A 22,528-nucleotide genomic window follows, 5' to 3' on the forward strand; every position below is an offset into this window, starting at 1 on the left:
CTTCCTGCAGTTTAGTACTAAATCGGCACACCTGCGTCTGTATGAAGGAAATCTGAGAAGATGCCATCTTTTCGAAGAGCTGTAAAACACTTTTAGCAGAGGAGGAGGCGCATTGTCCTTGGTGTTGTGCCCAAATTCCAATTGGGTAACTGCATTGTGCCTTCCTAAAATTCCCCAGTAGATTCAGGTGGATTCAGTATTTGTCACTTTCTGACCTAAACTTTTCTCTGATATGTATTAATTCATTAAATTCTGTCATCTTTCATTCACTGCTCCCACCCTCCCTTGTTAGCTATATTTCTGTGATGACTGTGGAAAAGGGATGCCTGTCTAGTGTGTAATTGGTTTGTCAAGTGTTTTGGAAGGGTGTCTCGGGATGAAAAGAATTGCATAAATTCTACTAGCTCCATTTCATCAAATCTTCAGCTTTTGAATATGCTGAGGTAAGATATGAGTTAGTCCTCAAATTAAATATTTCTTTGGTTAATACTAAACTCATGTCAGTGACTAGCATGCCTCATTAATGAGATTTTCTCTTGTTCTAGAGGAATGTATTGATTCTCTAACAATTGCATATTGTATCTAATTCTCAGGAACTTCAAACTATATAAAATGACATTGAGGATTCCACTACTGCTGATTTACTGACATGAAGGACACACTATTTTATATTTATCATATCAATAGTTCAGAATTAATTGAAGTCTCTCTTGCACATCAAATTAATCCATTAGAAACTCACTGAATAGTGTTTTTTTTTTTTTAAATCATTCGTATTCTAAAAAGTCTTTTTTTTGATACATTGTAGAGGTCTTTCTATATGAGATAATCCACAACCATTCTGCTGGGTTATATCACACAACTAAAGACTATCTTGATGGAATTAATACACTCAGCAGGGCAATTTAAGTGTGGCAATTCATGTTGAGTCTGTAATCTGTGGGTGACGTATATGGGAAAGGATTAAGGCTGGTTTTTGCTGTGACTTAACCAACCTTCTAACATTTAATTGTAGATTATTATTTTTTTTGATACAGTAATGTTTATAATGGTCTATCTGTTCTTACTTACGCGAAGTCTTAAGTCTGGGAATTGTATCTGTCTGTTTATACTTGCTCAACAGTGTTTTGTTTTGAACTAGTATGGTTTTAGCACTGTTTGAAGTGGTCTTTATGTGGGTATGGATCTCAGCAACAGCAGGCAGACTAGACAAACATGCACAATGATAAGTAGATCAAGGCTCTTCCAGTTTTTAAAATCTTTTTAATTCAGAGTTGACACTGCTGGAAGCAGCTCCTCTGTAAGTCTCTGATAGGAAAGGCTGGCTCAGCAGAATGCAGCATCTGCAGGTAAGATCCATTCTGCCATACAGTCAGTATGTTCACATTACCAAATATCTTGTTCGGTGCTCCCATGTTGCAGTATTGTTGTATATGGAATGAGTTTTTTCTGGACAAATACTGCATAGGTTGCTTGAACCCTTGAATGGAGTGATTGTGATTGTGATTTGTGATGTGATTTAAACCCTGGAACAAAGAGTAGGGGGGCCTCTTTGACTGTAACTTTAATAGAGGAAAAGGTGATTTGGATAACAGGGTCTTAAGTTTTTAATGACTATAACCTATTCTCTGAACTGAACTGGGGAGTGATTGGGTAGCCAGTTCAAGTCACAGTACATAGATACTCTGTGCTACAAGCAGATTGCCCTCTGAGGTGAGTAAATCACTGTATTCCGCACTAGCGGGAGGTTGAGTCCCTTTCAGAGATGGACCACATTACTGTCATGTGGTCTGACAGTCAAAGACACAAGATTTTATGTGGTTTCAGAGTAACAGCCATGTTAGTCTGTATTCGCAAAAAGAAAAGGAGTACTTGTGGCACCTTAGAGACTAACCAATTTATTTGGGCATAAGCTTTCATGAGCTACAGCTCACTTCATCGGATGCATACTGTGGAAACTGCAGAAGACATTATATACACAGAGACCATGAAACAATACCTCCTCCCACCCCACTCTCCTGAAGGTAATAGCTTATCTAAAGTGATCGCTCTCCTTACAGTGTGTATGATAATCAAGGTGGGCCATTTCCAGCACAAATCCAGGTTTTCTCACCCTCCGCCTCCCCCACACAAACTCACTCTCCTGCTGGTAATAGCCCATCCAAAGTGACCACTCTCCCTACAATGTGCACGATAATCAAGGTGGGCCATTTCCAGTACAAATCCAAGTTTAACCAGAACGTTGGGGGGGGGGGGGGGAGGGGGTGTAGGAAAAAACAAGGGGAAATAGGCTACCTTGCAAAATGACTTAGCCACTCCCAGTCTCTATTTAAGCCTAAATTAATAGTATCCAATTTGCAAATGAATTCCAATTCAGCAGTTTCTCGCTGGAGTCTGGATTTGAAGTTTCTTTGTTTTAAGATAGCGACCTTCATGTCTGTGATTGCGTGACCAGAGAGATTGAAGTGTTCTCCGACTGGTTTATGAATGTTATAATTCTTGACATCTGATTTGTGTCCATTTATTCTTTTACGTAGAGACTGTCCAGTTTGACCAATGTACATGGCAGAGGGGCATTGCTGGCACATGATGTGGATGTGCAGGTGAACGAGCCTCTGATAGTGTGGCTGATGTTATTAGGCCCTGTGATGGTGTCCCCTGAATAGATATGTGGGCACAGTTGGCAACGGGCTTTGCTGAAAGGATAGGTTCCTGGGTTAGTGGTTCTGTTGTGTGGTATGTGGTTGCTGGTGAGTATTTGCTTCAGGTTGGGGGGCTGTCTGTAGGCAAGGACTGGCCTGTCTCCCAAGGTTTGTGAGAGTGTTGGGTCATTCTTCAGGATGGGTTGTAGATCCTTAATAATGCGTTGGAGGGGTTTTAGTTGGGGGCTGAAGGTGACGGCTAGTGGCGTTCTGTTATTTTCTTTGTTAGGCCTGTCCTGTAGTAGGTAACTTCTGGGAACTCTTCTGGCTCTATCAATCTGTTTCTTCACTTCCGCAGGTGGGTATTGTAGTTGTAAGAATGCTTGATAGAGCTCTTGTAGGTGTTTGTCTCTGTCTGAGGGGTTGGAGCAAATGCGGTTGTATCGCAGAGCTTGGCTGCAGACGATGGATCGTGTGGTGTGGTCAGGGTGAAAGCTGGAGGCATGTAGGTAGGAATAGCGGTCAGTAGCGCAAGTAGAGTAGGGGTGTTAGGGGATGAGAGCTGAGGAAGCGTTGTTCTAAATCAGCCATAAAAATGTTGGCATACTGTGGGGCCATGCGGGTACCCATAGCAGTGCCGCTGATCTGAAGGTATACATTGTCCCCAAATGTAAAATAGTTATGGGTAAGGACAAAGTCACAAAGTTCAGCCACTGGGTTAGTCGTGACATTGTCGGGGATAGTGTTCTTGATGGCTTGTAGTCCATCTTTGTGTGGAAAGTTGGTGTAGAGGGCTTCTACATCCATAGTGGCCAGGATGGTGTTATCAGGAAGATCACCGATGGATTGTAGTTTCCTCAGGAAGTCAGTGGTGTCTCGAAGGTAGCTGGTAGCGTAGGGCCTGAGGAGGGAGTCTACATAGCCAGACAATCCTGCTGTCAGGGTGCCAATGCCTGAGATGATGGGGCGCCTAGGATTTCCAGGTTTATGGATCTTAGGTAGTAAATAGAATATCCCAGGTCGGGGTTCCAGGGGTGTGTCTGTGCGGATTTGTTCTTGTGCTTTTTCAGGAGGTATCTTGAGTAAATGCTGTAGATGCTTTTGGTAACTCTCAATGGGATCATAGGGTAATGGCTTGTAGAAAGTGGTGTTGGAGAGCTGCTGAGCAGCCTCTTGTTCATATTCCGACCTATTCATGATGACAACAGCACCTCCTTTGTCAGCCTTTTTGATTATGATGTCAGAGTTGTTTCTGAGGCTGTGGATGGCATTGTGTTTTGCATGGCTGAGGTTATGGGGCAAGTGATGCTTCTTTTTCACAATTTCAGCCTGTGCACGTCGGCGGAAGCATTGTATGTAGAAGTCCAGTCTGTTTCGACCTTCAGGAGGAGTCCACCTAGAATCCTTTTTTTTTTTTTTTTTTTTTGTAATGTTGGTAGGGAGGCCTCTGTGGATTAGTATGTTGTTCAGAGGTATTTTGGAAATATTCCTTGAGTCGGAGACGTCGAAAATAGGATTCTAGGTCACCACAGAACTGTATCATGTTCGTGGGGGTGGAGGGGCAGAAGGAGAGGCCCCGAGATAGGACAGCTTCTTCTGCTGGGCTGAGAGCGTTGGAGAGCGATAGATTCAACCTTAACTCTCGATGGGAAATGGCGCTGTGTGCCACAGCTACACTTATGGTCACAGAATCAGCATCTCACATTTAGGCAGTCTGTATCCCAGTTTCCCCATCTGCAAATTGTGATAATACTTATCGGTAGTTATCATGAGACTTAATTTATTCATGTTTGTAAACTCTTTGAGCTCCTTTTAACAAAAGACTGTATAGAAATATGACTATATGAGAATACCACTACATAGTTAATTCTTATCTCAGATGCATAATAGTCACATTTGTGTACAAATCATCCACTACAAAAACATCATTGATTGACAGCAATCTCAAATGACATTAAGGCTTTGCCATAGTGTTATTAAAAGATGATATAAAGATAATGAGGGATTCAGCAGTATTCCAGCAGCAGTTGCACCAGTGCCAAATACACAGATAAAATAGCTTCTTCTACTGAAGATTCTTATGTTTATACATCCCAGGATCTCATTAGCCCTTCTGGCCACAGTGTCTCACTGCGAGCTCATGTTCAGCTGACTATCCACCACGACCCCCAAATCTTTTCAGTCACTGCTTCCCAGGATAGAGTCCCCCACCCTGAGAGTATGGCTTACATTCTCTGTTTTAGATGTGTACTTCTACATTTAGCTGTATTAAAACACTGTTTGCTTGTGCCCAGTTTCCAAGCAATCCAGATGTTCTGAATCTGTGACTTGTCCTCTTTATTTGCCACTCCTGCAATTTTTCTGTCATATATGCAGACTTTGTCAGTGATGATTTTATGGTCTCTCCCAGGTTATTGATAAAAATGTTAAATATCTTAGGGCCAAGAACAGATCCCTGTAGGACCCCACTAGAAATGCACCCTCTTGATTCCGATGCTTAGGTGCTTTCTTACACTTCTGTGTTAGAGGTGAGCATAGTGTTGCTTGTCTACTTCAACACTGAGCCTACATGTAGTTTTGCAAAAATTTTATGCTCACCAGTATTTATACATATTTTGGTTATCTTTATTTTTTCTTGTATGTGTAAATTTAGCTTTTATTAAATTTTATCAAGATTCATGGGTACATACTGTCTACAGTATTACCTTATGTTTGCTTTTTTTAATTTAGTCTGCTGCAAAAACTGATTTATTTGAAATATATATAATTTTTGTATTTGTCTGCTGTCTCACCATACTACTTAAGTATAGTTAATTAATATCTATGAACCTTGAACTTGTTGCAAACAGTTTTGAATTGTTTAATTCTTCAGTATATTTGATATCTCGAGTGAGGGACCATCCATTAATAACAAAGAAGGTGGATACTGGCCCTACTGAAGTAAATGAACTTTGGATTTGCCCATAATTAACTTTTTGCAGCACTTTTCATCCTTACATTTCAGAGCAGTTTACAATGAAGGGTAAAGTATTGTTTTTCTTATTTGAAAAATGGGTAAAATAAATGTGTTAGTCTCTAAGGTGCCACAAGTACTCCTTTTCTTTTTATAGCGAGATTAAGTGACTTGTCCAAGGTCACAAGCAGGTCAGTGGTACCGCCAGAACAGAATGCAGGACTTCAGATTCCTAGTCTAGCATCCTACTGCTGGACCATGCTGAGAATTTTTTTTATCTACAAAGGTTTAGGACATGGAAGGACAGGATGAGTTAAGAGATACCTGCTTTAACTTGGAATACTGCACTTGACAAACGTTAATGATGTTGTATCTCATTATAAAGTGAGTCTAAAGCAAAACTCTTTCCAGAAGGGTTAGAGAAGGGAATAGAGAAGCACATCAGATGTATCTTTAGCAGAGGAGAATTGCAATTTATGTGGATAGTCGCCAAAAATGTAACTTAATTTATACACTTACATACATGGACTAAGTCTGTAAAGTGTCATGCACACATATGGTGGTGTATAATCAGTAAAAGTAAAACAAGGCAGAAATTCCGAAGAACCTGTGGATTTTTCTGTTGTCTTCCCTTTAGTGGCATAGTGAGATGACTTGGGATGCATTTTAAAGTGGCTGTTTTTAATTGTTGTGCAAGAGGACTTTAGGGAGTGTCAAGGGTCAGGAAAGCTCAACCAGCTACTGGCCTGCTCCCTTTCTAACTTTGCTGCTAGGCCACTAATAGGTCCAGATGCACTGCCCGGAACTCTGATTAATTGCACTGCCTGATTGGCTACAAGATCAGCTGTCCGATTTATAAGCCCAGGGGAACTCAGCCCCTGCTGCTCAATGTGCTTTCCTGTGCTTGCCTCACTCCTAGCCCTTCTCCTTCCTTGCTTCTCCCCTGCTCCAGCCTAGACCCTGCCTTGTACCTGAACTTGTTCCCAGCCTTGCTACTGCCTCAGCACCAGCCCTGCTCCGGCTTTACATGACTCCAGCTAACCTGGTTTTGGCTTGTGGCTCTGAATCCTGGCTCTGACTCTTTCTCACCCTGTGGCTACGATTACAGTTCTGACCCTTGGCCCTGGTTCTTGGTTCCGATTCTGTCGTGGCTCTGGCATTCATACTCTGACTCTAGTCCTGACCTCCTGCTCTGACCACTTGGCTGGACTCCTGCTCTGAACACTTGGCCTGACCACCTATGAACTGGTCCCCTGATAGGGAGAAATTTTAGTGTCTGTTGCAATGAATGAAAATCCATCAGTTTTGGAGTTAAATTATATGTAGGAGAGGAAGGTGTCTTCTAAGCTATACTTTGTTTCCTTAATATGTAAAGGTTTTGTACATGTTGAGTGTGAAAATTTCACAAAGCGGAGCAACAAGCATTGACAGCAGTTCTTCTTATGATGAAAACTGTAACTATTGACCTTTTTACAGAAGCAGACAGATGTCTACTGAGGAAGAAAAAAAGGTTTTAAAAACAATTGGTAATAGGTCAAAAAATTGTGGTGTAATTCAGGAATTCAGACCTGTCAAGCAAAATTATATTGGGTTTTGACTTTGCCAACCACATCGTGAAAAGCAGTGGTGCTGTGCAACTTGATTTTTATGTCTAGCTTGTCTGAGGGTAGGTCTTAACACTACAGCAGCATAGCAGTGCCATTGCAGCTGCGCTTGTTGCAGTGCTTCCGTGTAGACGCTACCTAAACTAATGGGAGGGATTCTCCCATTGGCATAGGTAATCCACCTCCCTAAGAGGCAGTATCTATGTCAATGGAAGAATTCTTCCGTTGACCTAGCACTGTCTACACAGGGACTTATGTTGGCTTAACTACGCTGCTCAGGGGTGTGGAATTTTCACACCTCTGAGTGATGTGGTTATGCTGACCTAATTTTCTAGTGTAGACCAGGCTTGAGAAACATTTAGGGTATGTGTATATTGAGGGGGAAAAAAACCAAGCCTCTGTGGCAGTGAGTCGGAACACAGGTCAACTGACTCAGGCTTGCGGGACTTGCGCTATGGGAGCGTAGATAGTCCTGTTCGGGCTAGAGCCCAGGCTCTGAAACCTAGCAAGCAGGGTGGGTCTCAGAGCCCAGGTTCCAGCTTGAGCAGGAATGTCTGCTCTGCTATTTTTAGCCCTGTAATGTGAGCCTGATTCAGTTGAAGTGGGCTCTGAGACGCTGCTGCCTCTGTCTTTCTGTCTTGTAATATAGATGTACCTGTAGGCTCTGAGAGGAGAGGTCTTTATCCCTGCTTTAATTGCTGACAACATGAAATTGTTTGAAAGGGTTTGGGGAGCTGCAGTTTCTCATTCAGGCCTGAATGTCTTCTATGAGGACACATTCACTGAGGGACCAAACCCCATGCATATGGTGTTCTTTAATGGAGGGAAAAGAGGAGGGTATCCTCTGCTTCCACCATTCTTCGCTGCTTCAGAAATAATGAGGTCCTAGAAGACTCACTTGGTGCTCTTCTTGTACTGCTCAATGGCCTTTTGAGGCTGTGCCCTGGGATAATTTATCAGGAATTCAGTGCGGGTTTCCCTGCAAAGGGATGTTTTCACCCACTCTTCAGATGTTAGTGCTGCCCTCAGTACTTAGAGGGGGCACAGAGAAACCTGTATTTGGGTTTTGGCAGATACGTATGGAGGAAAAAGTGTCATTTATGGGAAGAGGGAACGTGGTCTAATGACTAGTACTGAGAGGAAAGTTCTTGGTTTTAATGATATGCCACTAATTGTAAGACCCTGTGACAGTCACTCAACCTTTCTGTACCTAAGTTTATGTATTTTTGCAATAGTACAATTTCTGTATACCTCAGAGGGGCAGGGCTTAATTAGTGGTTACAAATCATTTGGGTCTTGTCTTGACTAATGCTTGGTCGACACTTAAGTTTTACTGGCATAGGTACTTTGGTATGGGGAGAGTGAGATTTTTTTTGTCTTCTTGCTGGCATAGCTGTGCCTGTATAAGCCCAAGTGTATACACAGTTATAGTGGTATAAAAATAGACCAGGCATATGCCAGTATAATTACAATTAACAGTGAGATTGACCTAGCTACAAGGCTGTGAAAATTTTGCACCCCGAGAGCTGTGGTTAGCTCCCACTAACCCCCCAGTGTAGATGCAACTAAGATGATGGAAACATTCTTCCATCAATCTACCTCTGCTGTCTCTCGGAGAAGGGGATTAACTACATCACAAGGAAAAACCTCTTCCATAGTTGTAGGAAGCACCTATGCTTACAGTACTGTAGCTGTTGCACCTATATTATAGACATAGCTTATGTTAGTTTGGGGGCCATAACTATGCTGCTAAAACTTTTAAGCATAGACTAAGTCTAGCACTTTCTAACATCACATCTTGAAATCCGAGCCTAGACAAGACCTTGGGAGAACCATGGCGAACCTTGTACCACCTGAAGAAAAAATATTTATGGAAAGTAGAATATAATTTTCAGATATTGTCCTTCATAGATTCCAAATATATTTCCACACACGCTTTAGAATCTTAGGTGCGGGGTCCAAAAAGAGATTTAGGTACCTAATTGCCATGAGAGGTTCCTGTGTCCAAAACTTAGAGAAATTAGCCGACTATACTGTTAGGTTGCCATTGGGCAGAGGCTGTGAGGATCTAAGTGCCTAAACTTTTCCTAATATATATCCACAAAGCTCCCCAATGTAACCAAGCTGCTTCGGTGCTTAGCTCATGTCTAACCCCTGGCTGGATTAAAAAATTAAGTGTTCCCTCATCTATCTGGCTTGATCTTAGGCCCCATCACTCTCCTCTGCATTTTCTGCTGGCTAGCTTTTGTGAATCCCATTCTGAGGAGCCTAACTCTCTGCATGGACTAGGGAGCCTGGGCGCCTAACCTGAGGCTGTGAATTCCACTGGGCAACAGGGTGCTTAAAGTTAGGTGTTGCAATGCTCAGCTAAATTCCCTTCATGGATTTAGCCCTATGGATCAAATAAAAGCCAGTTTAGTTCTTTTGAAAACCATTATGGTGATCTTAAATGTTACCCTCGCTAAGATTGCTGCTATAAATTTTTTTTTTTAAGTCTAGTAAATACAGAACCAAAGTTTACACAGTCTGACCTTCTGCATGGGAGAAGGGGATAATGGGGTTTTAAACTTGAATTCAAAGCTTGTTTCAGCCCAGTGTGACTTAAGGTTGCTTTTTTGATGAGTGGAAGTTTGTCCATTCCACCCAAACATCATTCCTTTTAGTGTTGGAGAACTCAGTGTTTCCATTTTGCATTGTGGAAGATTTGCATTTCAAATGTACATGCTGGTGTTAGAACTCTGTATAACTGAGAATGAGTTGTCTTCCTGGGGGTGGGGAAAGATCCAGTGCATTCACATGATTTCATTGCTTACAAAGAACAGTTTATAGTGGTGTATAAATGTGTTCACAAATATTGGCTTTCCAAATGTACTGTTTTGTTATAAAAAAAAAAAAAACACCAGCCGATCCTCAAACTACAGACTTCCATAGAATTTGGATCTCTTGTTAACTCTTACTCCAACTGTGTATTATTTAGACTTTTTTGTGTGAGTGAGGTTAAACAGGATGTAGTCTATTGATAACAGAGATTTCCTGTCTCTCCCTACCCTCCCTTGCCCGCCTGGGTAGAGAGCTTGGTGTTGCAGGAGGACTGTTGTAGCCTTCGCTGACCAATCATATGTTACATGTGTTAATAGAGACCCGCTGGGCATCAGTATCCCAGCATACATATACTGGTGAAAACTCCCTTAACCACATGGAGATACTTTAGGCCTGAGCTTCAAATGGCTGGATAGGACCCTTCACTGCAACCTTTAGACTGACTAATGTGACTTATGAGAAATGAGTGTTGTGGGAACAGAGGAAACTGTTGTGTGTGGGAGAAGATGTATTTAAAAAAAAAAATGTTCCATAGTGATGAACAAGTGGCTCAGGCAGCATAATTCTTATGCAATCTACAAACTGTGAAAACTTAAGTATTTATAATTACATTTTGGGGCGAGAGGCAGGTGATGTGGGTTTTTTTTTTTGATACATTGATTTTGTCTGCTTAATTTGCATCTGTTGCATACAGAAAGGTATATGTGCTTTAATTCACACAAATCCATTACATGTGTAAGACTGGGAGTTACGGGCTCACTAAACAGAAAATCAGTGTAGTTTTCATACATTTTTTGATTGTGCAGCGTGTGCGCATGCGTGCAAGCCTTAAAAAGGATTTCATGTCTCCTTGTCCTTAACTGGACTTTGTGCCTTCTAAGAGCTAAACATAGAGCAAGAGCAGTGGAACAGGGTAACAGTTTTCCCCTAGAGTTCGGAGAGAAAGGAACTGTGTAAATCATCATGTGATCTCGTTTGTGCCCTGAAAGAAGTGAGAAATTTTGACTTTGGGAGGTGGAAGAGGAAAGCAATTTAAACTGGCTTTTTTTTTTATTTTAGTTTGAATCAAATGTTGGAGCTAGGGAAGGGAATTAAGGGTAAGAAATTAGTGTGATAGAGCAGTAGCCATTGAGAGCTTTGGGGGAGCCCTGCCCTATTCAAAATATTCATTGTTTAATTTAGAAAAAATGTAATTTTGAGATTTAAGAAATGTCAAGGTCTAATCTATAAATGATCCAATTGTTTTGGTTGGTGGGAGGAAAGATATTTTAAAGGTCAAGATGTAGTCTATTGTTTATACTGTAATTTTTAATGAAAAATCAATAAATTCATAAAGGTTTTGAGCTTGCAGATTTGTTTGAACTTGGACTGACATGAGATCACACCAGTCTGTTAAATCAGTGGTTCTAAACCAGGGGTCTGGAGCGCACTAGGGGGCCATGAGCAGGTTTCAGGGGGTCTGCCAGAATAAATCAGAGAGAAGGGCAGGTGTTTAGACTCACTGGGACCTGGGGCTGAAGCTACCCCCTAATGCCAGCCCTGGCTTTTAATCTACCAGATATGCAGAAAAAGAGTTGTTGTGGAACAGGTGGGCCGTGGAGTTTTTATAGCTCTGTGTGTGTGTGTGTGTGTGTGGTGCAGGGGAGGGCTCAGAAAGGAAAAAGGTTAAGAACCCTTGTGTTAGATCATTGATCATCACAGAGGTATGTACATAAAATACTATGGTCACTTTGGTTGAAAATGCATTTGGTTAAAAAAAAAATTAAAAGCCAGCTTTTCAAATTTACACCTGCACAACTGAGTGCATATTTTTGCAGTTGCATAATTTACAGTGTGTGCATGTCTCACTATTACCTTCTGTTTCCCCATCTGTCTGCATTGATCTGTGGTACCTAGACACGTACTGAAATTCAAAGCTCTTTGGGGAAGGAACCATCTCTTCATTACATATGTGTATGGTGCCTACCACAATGGAGTCCTAGTTGGAGTTTATAGAAGCTACCCAATATAAATAAGTGTGTGTGTGTGTGAGAAAAATCAGGTTACATGTGCTCATGCATTTCTGGCTAGCTACCAAACTGGCTGTGTGTATGGACAAATATGTGATTTACATGTGTACAAACATCGGGGAGAGGGGTGTGTGTGTGTGTGTGTGTGTAAGGGTGTCTCTCACTGTGTAAGTAAGATGTACGCAAACGTGTGCAACCTATAGGAATTTAACTTTGAAAATGTGTCCCACAGTAAATTAATTATTGTTGTAAATTACATTTATTTACATTAATTTTATTTTCTTCCATGAAGAAATGTGTATGTATTCCATCTCATTAACTTTATTTTAAAACCAGTTAACAGACTTGTCTGATTAAAAATAAATATAACTTTTACTGATTATATCCTACTCCCAATGACATTTTTCCTTGATTCCTAATTTACGGATGTAATAAAACTGAATGTTTCTTTCCAGGCAATCTCCAAGTACATTGGGCTTAGCATATAAAGTGATATTTTCCTTATGTTATAATGCTATGAAAAATTCCCTCAACTTGAGTGTTATTACAAAGAAAAAATGCCCTGTTTGCTATCAGATAGTTAGGATCAATTGGTTAAATTCATTTTTCTTTCTCAACACATATACTTAGACTAAATAATATCATTTAACACTTTGCTGGTTGAAAGCTTTGATCTTTTTAAGAATCATGACTCCAGATCTGTAGCTGCTGTTCAGTTTATTTTTCCATCCTTAACTTAAGAAATTTAGCACCCATATACCTGCTTGGCAATCTCTGGACAGTATAATACTTAAAATATCAAACATGGGAATGTACATTTTAACAGGATTTTCTGTGCTATTAAAAGGAATTCATTCTGCGGGGCAGGCATAATATTCAGTCTCTGAATAAATATAATCACTCCGTCTACAGTATAGAGTTCTAGTTTAATGCTTATTAATATTGTGTGTTGTGGTGTATTAGAACACTTGGCTCACTTACAACTTTTTTGGTGCTTCTTTTAATATAATTTTCCATGTTCCCTGAAAACATCTGGGGAATCTTGTGCCTCAGTAATTTGCAGGCTTCCTTGCTGGTGCTCCCTAGCAAAACACTCTTCTTTTAAAATCAATAGCTCTTCTGTTGTACTCTCTTACTTTCTAAGCAACAAATAATCACGATAATTGTTTATATGGTTCTTTTCACAAGTATGAAGATGCTTTCCAAATATGCTGCAACAAGCAGATCAGTCGTGCAAGCAGGTTGTGAGAGAATCCATGGCCTAAAAGTGCAGAGTTGCCTAAAATAGTAAGAGTGATCGCATCTGCCTCCCAGCGGTGCGTCTATTCCCACTAGAGTAGGAGGGTAATGAGCAGGACTACTGTCTGCTGCTGCTGAATGAGTGAGTGCCTTCAGCTCCCACACTTGCTGGATGATTCTGTAGCCTGGACATGATCAGTTGGGGTTGTGTATCAGCCTGGGTCTGTCAGTGCTAGCTCATCTTAATTTCATATTCAGTGTGTTATTGACATGCTGTTAACACTGTGATATTTGCGTACATTTCATTGATTATAATAGTCTGTTTATAGAATCTCTCCAGTGTGCTCTTAATTCTAGAAAAAGGTCAAGTTAGTTGAATCTGGAAAACTAGTGTTTTGCAGACACTGAAATTGTGCCAAACAACAGCACAGAAGAAGACATTGCAACTTCTGCCTTTTGGAGAGGTCACAGCTCAGAAAAACTCTTTCATTCCTTCTGCTACTGCTTAAAATAGAAGGCAAGTTTGTACTTCGCCACAACAGCTGTTCACCACTATGTATGGTTCCAGTAAAAAGAGAAATATTTTTCATGGTTAGCTTCCTTCTGTAACATGTTTTGGTGAATTCTGCTAGCACTGCAGTTAGCATTGCAGTCCAAATACCGTTGTTTAAATCTTGACTCTGTAAGGACAACCTGCTATTAATCTGTTGTTATGGTACATGCTGATCCTAATGTACATGTCTCAGTTCCCAACTTCCTCTCTCCTAGTATAACTAGGAAAACACAAGTCAGAACTATGTTGTATTTTAACTGGTCATTCAGAGTGAGATTGTGTTGTTGGGATTTGCACTAGATCTAATTTTGTAGGCTCATAACTCTTTTGAAAGGATGCTTACTGTTAACAAAAGGGACTTTTGCGGGCCTGTGAAAAGTGCCATTTGCATTTGTATATTTGCTACTGCCACTTTTCTGTGGATAATGTAAAGTCTTTTACAGTATTAAGAGGTGGATAACTTTGACCTTTTACACTCTCCCTTTGCTGTTCTTAGAACCCAAAGAAGTCAGTGTAACTAATTTTTTTCTGCTAGCTAGGGAAGTGGTATTGGACGTCTCCATAGCAATCCATTCCATATGTTTCAACCTGGTTGTTTTTGGAAAGGTTCTAATGCTATTTCCCTTGCCTAATGTATCCTTATTTACAAAACACCCAAATTTTTGCTTGGCCTAGGTAACTAGATAGGTGTGTCTGCCTTAGAGATTATAGTTAAGGCTGCGAGTCTGTCATGGAGATTGCAGAAGTCATGGATTCTGTGACTTTCTGTGACTAATGTGAAATTCCGCAACTGCAGTCGCCAGTGTGGCTGAGCCCAGGGCCACCTAAGCAACTGGCCGGGACCAGCCACACTGGCCAGTGCGCCTGGCTCTGGGGACTGCCTGAGCAGCGGCTGGGGGAGCTGGCCCGAGGCTCCCCCACCTGAGCAACTGCACCCTTGGGCAGCTAAGATTTAGTCAGGGGTGTTTGTAGTACTGGTCATGGGCCCGTGAATTTTTGTTTATTGCCCGTGACCTGTCCATTACTTTTACTAAAAATAGCCTTAGGGTCTTGGCCTTAGTTATAGTTAAGGCTACGTTTTAGTCACGGGTATCTTTCATAGAAGTCATGGACAGGTCACGGTCCATAAACAAAAATTCATGGGCCCATGACTAGTCCATGTCTTTTACTAAAAATATCCACTGTGACTAAAACTTGGGGGGCGGGGGAGGGGTTTGCTCTGTGTGGGTGGGGCGGTCCAGGGGTGCTGGGGGAGAGGGGGGCTGGGACGGTGCGTGGCCTGGGACCCCTGGTGGTGGTGGGGTTGGGCGGGTGGTGGTGGCGGATCTTCGTACCGGCTCCGACCCTGCAGCTCCTAGGGCGGTGGAGGCAGAGGCCAGGGCAGGGGCTCCTCCGTTGCTCCCACCACAAGCACCGGCTGCTGCAGCTCCTATTGACTGGAAACCACAGACAAAGGGAGCTGTGGGCGCGGGGCCTGCAGGCGCTGGCAGCATGCAGCACAGAGACTCCCACCGCCTCGACCCCAGGTAAGCGCTTCCCAAACGCCTAGCCCTGAGCACCCTCCCACACACCCAAGCTGCTGCTGCTGGCCCAGGAGCTGCCTGGCTCAGGGAGCCCCTGGGCCAGTGCCAGCCGCTGCAGAAGTCACATAAAGTCACCAGAATCCATGACCTCCATGACATACTCACAACCTTAATTACAGTCACTATAGGTGAAAGGAATAGGAATTGAAAAATGTTAACCAGTCTAAACTGAAGTGAGGTTTGTGTGGAAGGGACAAAGTAAATGCTTCATTGTTTTCTCTTCTTCCATCAAAGCTATAAGCTCAGTATTTAAGAACAATAATAAACTGGTAACATTTGCTTGTGATGGAAGAAAACAAATACATTTTTTTATAGTAACAAATTATATTATTGGAAGCTTTCAGAGAAGAACTCAATCTTTTTTTTTTTTTTTTTTAAACTGAATGTGTCTGGTGTAAACAGAACATACATTCTGCATATTGGTGTTATTCAGAGTGCAAAATAGTTTTGTGTATCCACCTTAATTTAAGAACTTTAGTTCAAAGTTTACACAGCCTGAGAAGAACTTCGTAATACACAAAATATTTTCCCTTTATCTCTTTTCTACATTTATCAATTCCTTCCACCAACTACTTCTTCTTCCTATTAGAACAATAAAAATCTTCATAAAATAGCTAATTCATTATAACGAGGAGGAAAATGGATTGAATTTAAATAGAACTTCCATGTTTTTTTTAAAACAAATACCCTTCTGGCCTTTTTTGGCTAATTCATGTCTGTACACAATGTAACACAATTCTCTCCATGTTTGGCCCTTATTCTAGCACTCCGCTCCAAACCCGCATGACCTGCTGAGCTTCAAATTTAGAAAGGGGTCAAGAGACATTTTTCCCATCTTTAAAACTACATTAATCTGCTTACCTGTGCAACAGTAAGCAGCAGTATGAGCTAAGTCTCAAGAGCAATAATTTGAATCCCTTCCCCAACGTTGTGAAGTATTGGGCTCTCTGCCAGAAAAAAATGAAGCAGGAAACAGAATGGATAAATTAAAATAAAAATCTTAACCTAAAAGCCCAATGTGGACAGGCTTGGCTCTTTCTTTTCTCATGTTTCTTTCATGAAAAATTCTACCTTTTTCATTTCTGTACGCCAGCAAAGCATCCCTGCCAATGTTTTTTTCCTCTTGTAACTCTCCTTTTCCTTACTCATTATCTCTTGGATTAAGTCCATTTTCATATGTCTAGTGTTCATAAACAGCCAAAGGTTTTAAAATATAATTAAAACTGAGATCTTGTTGAAACCTTTGGTTCATGGGTACTCTCTTGCAGTGAATTAATGTTAAAATGTTCTTAATATTGGGAGTGAGAAAGCTGCAGAAAAGCTGATGTCCAAGGTACACTCAAGGGGTACTGCTCTCTTTGAAATATCTCTTTAGCAATTAAGACCTTAATTCAGCAAAACATTTTCAGACTTTGCTTAACTTCAAGCATGCAAGTCCATCCTTCTTCAGCAAGACACTTAAGCATATGAGCAGTCCCATGAAGTCAGTTAGCTTGCTCACATCCTTAAAGTTAGTACATGCTTTGCTAAATCTGGGGCCTAAATAAAATAAACATTTCTTCTGACAGAGGCTCCAGTCCTACAAAAACTCACTGATGTGAGTAAACGCACTAACTTCAGTGGGATTATTCATGTGTATGGGATTAGGTCCCAATGTGCACTGGGACTTCTGTTCAACATAGATTTCTTTAAACAAATATTAAAATAATTTTCAATCTTCACTCACTTTGATTCCCCTTCCCACCCGCCAAAAAGCAAACTATACAAAAGAAAATACCCTCTTGATATAAATATTTGTACTTTCATCAGTTCTCTTTTGTTACATCCTCAGATCTGCAGTACAGTTACCAGCAATGCCAATTGCTATTTATAACTCCTCAGAATCAGGGCACACTAATATTTATTTTGTAATTACTGTTGGAGTGAGTTGGTGATTATTCCAAGATCTAATACATTCAAACTAGTTTTCCATGCCTATGTCGCTATCTCTATATAGGTACTACATTCACGTAGCTGAAGTTGCGTAACTTAGATCGATTCCTCTTCTCCTCCCCTCCCCCCAGTGTAGACCAGGGCTAAGTGACTTGTCCAAGGTCGCACAGGAAACCTGTGGCAGATACAGGAACTGAAGTTGATCTTAGTCCTAGCCAGTGCCTTAACCACAAGACCTCCCTTCCGCTAGCTTTCTTTTTAGTTATATATACTTACGAAGGTGAACTGTAAATACATATTTTAAAAAACATGCTAAACATCCAATTTTATGTACTAAGTGCCCTAAATAGCAAGAGTAGAGAAGGTGTTGGAAATATCTTAAGCCAACCATTTTTGTTTCTGGCCCTCAAGTCATGCAGTGTGGCTACTATGTGAAGTGATGCCAATACTGCACCAGTTCACTTGGGAAAGATTTTTCAGGTAGAGATACTTTATATCCCATAGGCATACATGCTTATACCCTTTAAAATATAAAATAACACCCCTTTTAAAAAGAATGCAATATAATTAAAGTGAAAAATGTTCTATGGCCTTGTATGTTATCGTGAAGATCTGATGGAATCTTAAAACTGTAAAATTGTTGAAGGAGGTAAATCATAGCTGAGTAGGAATTGGAAGGTTGGTCTATAGGGGAGCTGGAATTAAAAGGTCACATTAATTTAAACTTGTACTGAAGGTGGTCTGTTTCCTTAGTGGTTTTTTGTTTTTGTTTAGTTCCCCTCTTTGAGCGTTAGTTCTGCTCCTCTTCTGTTTTTTCTTGTCTGTGTTGTGAGAGAGTGTGAATATGATATGAGCAAAGTACGAAAGATACATTCTTTTGTTAAAACAAAAGGAGTACTTGTGGCACCTTAGAGACTAACCAATTTATTTGAGCATAAGCTTTCATCCGATGAAGTGAGCTGTAGCTCACAAAAGCTTATGCTCAAATAAATTGGTTAGTCTCTAAGGTGCCACAAGTACTCCTTTTGTTTTTGCGAATACAGACTAACACGGCTGTTACTCTGAAACCTGTCATTCTTTTGTTAATCATTCATATTTTTCTGTTTTGGAAATAGAAGTTTTGTTTCTATCATTTTAGCCTCATTCTCTCTGTCCTGGGGAGGAGCATGGTTAGTGGTGAGGGTGCTGGGGACCCAGGGCTAGGATTGGACATAAGGGTTCTATTTCTGGTTCTGCCAGTGACTTCCTATGGTACCTCTCTGTACTCATATTTTCCCCTCCCACCATTATTTTAATTATAGGGTCTTTGGGATAAAGACTTTTTCTTACTGGGTGTTGGTATAGTACCTAGCAAATAGGGCCCCATTTCAGCTGGGGCCTTATGTATGTTACCTTAGTACAAATAATAATCTCATAAAACTGGGAGAAGGGCAAACTCATGTGTAAAAGCTAAGCTTGGTTGTCAAATTATATACATGGAAGAAACCTCGCCTTGTACAGAAGCACTAAATGAAACATGAAGCTAGAAGTTGGAACTTTTGAATACAGTGGGTTGAGTTTGTGAGGCTTAATTTGATTTTAATTGCGGATATTAACAAAATATCATCTTCAGTGTTTCCACATTTAAAGTTACTTAGCATTATAGATGCATTGGTGACTAACATGTAAATGAATTTACCCATGCAGACTAAATCATGTATTCACATTGCTTCCCTTCTAGAAAGGCAGTTCTTGAGAACCAGTTAATTTTCCATATAACAGGACTGATTTCTGTAAAAACTGCTTTGCTTTTGGACTTGGCTGATCAATCTCTGAAATTTTATCGGCTTACGTGGTCAGGCCCAAAAGCCAATCTCTCACATAGCAAGATGCATACCATACTGTAAAATAGGAATTTTTTAAAATCAGTACTGTCAAGTAGTCTCATAGTTAGATGGAAAATACTTATTAGGTTATAGCATCCATCTCACTGCAAAAGCAAGGTATGGTTCCATGCCATTATTTCAGGATGAGTATTTACATACCTTTTACCTGTCTGAATCTTCTTTAAGCAAAGAGAGAGAGGGGAGGTTTGGAGCTTAAAACACTGGATTGAAACTCGGGAGATTGGGGTTAAAGTCCTTGCTTTGCTACTGACTTGTGTGTGAGCTTGGGTAAGTCACTTCTCTTCATTGTATAGTTTCCAATCTGTAAAGTGGGGGAAATAATTTTTCTCCCTCCCTTTGTCTATTTAGAATGTAAACTGTTCAGGGTAGGGACTGGCTTTTTATTATATGTAGGACACTTTGCACAAGGGGGTCTCTGGTTTTGGTGGGAGGTTCTCCTCCTGTAATATTTAAAAAAAAAAAAATGTGAAAAGAACATTAAGGTTGCAAAGTCAAGTACTTGGAATGTAGGAAATGCCAGAAATGAGGTTGCCTGTTCAATCTTAATTCAGCTGATTTATAAGTAAATGCATTATGATTCAGTCTAAAATTACATGAACACATACTATTTTTTTCCACACTATCCCTGTCTCGTTCAGTGACTGGTTAGTTACTGAGTACTTTGTTTTCCTCCTTCAGTGTGTGGCCCCATGTCTTAATTACTGCATGCCATCGAAATCCTGCACTGAATATGAAATTAATAATTTCCTCATGGAGACAAGGTGAATGAGACCTAGGACCAACATGGCTACAACAAAACTACATACAATAATTTCCTTATGGGCATATGTCTGGCATTGTCATTGTAATATCTGAGTGCTTAACAAATGTTAATTAGTTTATCTTTACAACATACCTGTGAGGAGGCTAGCTGTTGGTATTATACCCATTTTGTAAGTGGGGAACTGAGGCACAGAGAGATTAAGGGCAAAATTATCAGGTGTCTGCTAATTTTAAAGCCTAACTAGAGCGGTGGTTCTCAACCCATGGGCTGCTTGCAGCCCAGTCAGCACAAAGCTGCGACTCATGTGACCTCCTCAGGGCCTTACAGGGTGGATGGGTGGGTGTGTGTATTTTATATATAATTGTGTGGATGTGGCCAATGTTAACACACAGCCGCGTGTGCGGCCCACAGTGGTAAATAGATTGAGAACCACTGAACTATAGAGTCTTTCCCCCCTTCCCCCACCTCCCAGAATATTTAAAATTTTTATAGCATGTCATGTGTTCAAACTAGCTCTAATTTACTTCAGTTGTAGTTGAGAGTGCTCGGCATTTCAACTAATTTGGCCCAAGGTGTCTCAAATTTGGTATACAAAAAACAAAGAATACAGTTTTCAGAGTAACAGCCGTGTTAGTCTGTATTCGCAAAAAGAAAAGGAGTACTTGTGGCACCTTAGAGACTAACCAATTTATTTGAGCATGAGCTTTCGTGAGCTACAGCTCACTTCATCGGATGCATACCGTGGAAACTGCAGCAGACTTTATATATACACAGAGAATATGAAACAATACCTCCTCCCACCCCACTGTCCTGCTGGTAATAGCTTATCTAAAGTGATCATCAGGTTAGGCCATTTCCAGCACAAACCCAGGTTTTCTCACCCTCCACCCCCCCCCCCCACACAAATTCACTCTTCTGCTGGTGATAGCCCATCCAAAGTGACAACTCTTTACACAATGTGCATGATAATCAAGTTGGGCCATTTCCTGCACAAATCCAGGTTCTCTCTCACTCCCTCACCCCCCTCCAAAAACCCACCCCCATACACACACAAACTCACTCTCCTGCTGGTAATAGCTCATCCAAACTGACCACTCTCCAAGTTTAAATCCAAGTTAAACCAGAACATCTGGGGGGGGGGGGGGGGTAGGAAAAAACAAGAGGAAATAGGCTACCTTGCATAGTGACTTAGCCACTCCCAGTCTCTATTTAAGCCTAAATTAATAGTATCCAATTTGCAAATGAATTCCAATTCAGTAGTTTCTCGCTGGAGTCTGGATTTGAAGTTTTTTTGTTTTAAGATAGCGACCTTCATGTCTGTGATTGCGTGACCAGAGAGATTGAAGTGTTCTCCGACTGGTTTATGAATGTTATAATTCTTGACATCTGATTTGTGTCCATTTATTCTTTTACGTAGAGACTGTCCGGTTTGACCAATGTACATGGCAGAGGGGCATTGCTGGCACATGATGGCATATATCACATTGGTGGATGTGCAGGTGAACGAGCCTCTGATAGTGTGGCTGATGTTATTAGGCCCTGTGATGGTGTCCCCTGAATAGATATGTGGGCACAATTGGCAACGGGCTTTGTTGCAAGGATAAGTTCCTGGGTTAGTGGTTCTGTTGTGTGGTATGTGGTTGTTGGTGAGTATTTGCTTCAGGTTGCGGGGCTGTCTGTAGGCTTTTTTTTTTTTTAAAGAATACAGTGACCATCTGCGAGAACGTTATTTTTAAGTGGCTTGCCCAGCATCACATAGGAAATTCTGTGGCAGAGGCAGGGATAGAATAGAATTCTGCAGGGCAGATCCCCTGCATGGTTTATGGCTCACCTTCCAACTTCTGAACCATATTAGATGGGGCCCTATTGACAATAGCCTCCTTCACTACACAGCCTTGATTAATCTCCAGAGTACATCTATTCTGTGAACTTAATGAGGCAGAGGCCAAATACCCCAGTGAGACTTGGTTCCTCAACATGCTAGACCCTATGCAAGCACATGGATAGACATAATTTCTTTCCTGAAGAGTTTAGTCTTACTGACCTTTATTTTAAAACTATATATTTAGTACTAGGGGGTGAACCTCTTTTTTTTGAGTCCCTGTTGTTTTACTGGTACAAAATTTTTAAAGGTAGAATTTGAGGGCCAGTTTTTCTGGGTAGTATACGGTGCAGTAGTTCTCAAACTGGGTTTGCAAAATGTTACAGGTGGTTCTCTGGGAAAAAATTCCCTAACGGCGGACAGAGCTGTCCCTAGGGACCCCAGGCAGCATGGGGCCAGCAACCCGGACTTCCAAGAGCTAAGCAGATCAAAGCAAGCATATCTAACACGCTCAGGAGATTTAAACTTCAAGACTCCTTATAGGAAATAGAAAGGGAGGTAGATACTTTTTGCTGGTTTTTAAAATTAAATAGGCAGCTACTATTGTTTTTAAAATTATTATGAAGAACAAGTTTAAGCTTTGTTGTAACGTGCGTTGTTTGCCTGGACTGCTCAAGACCTGAATGCTTGTGTAGGAGGAACTCTTTGAGTTGGCTTCTTAA

The 22,528-nt window shown here is 41.0% G+C and overlaps 1 protein-coding gene across 1 annotated transcript in view; it reads left to right on the forward strand.

The window, feature by feature from the left end:
- Positions 1-22,528, forward strand: part of CBLB (Cbl proto-oncogene B) — a 198,054-nt gene that overhangs the window by 30,799 nt on the left and 144,727 nt on the right. The window lies entirely within an intron of this gene.

The sequence above is a fragment of the Eretmochelys imbricata genome, chromosome 1 (genome assembly GCF_965152235.1).
Source record: "Eretmochelys imbricata isolate rEreImb1 chromosome 1, rEreImb1.hap1, whole genome shotgun sequence".
Taxonomy (NCBI): domain Eukaryota; kingdom Metazoa; phylum Chordata; order Testudines; family Cheloniidae; genus Eretmochelys; species Eretmochelys imbricata.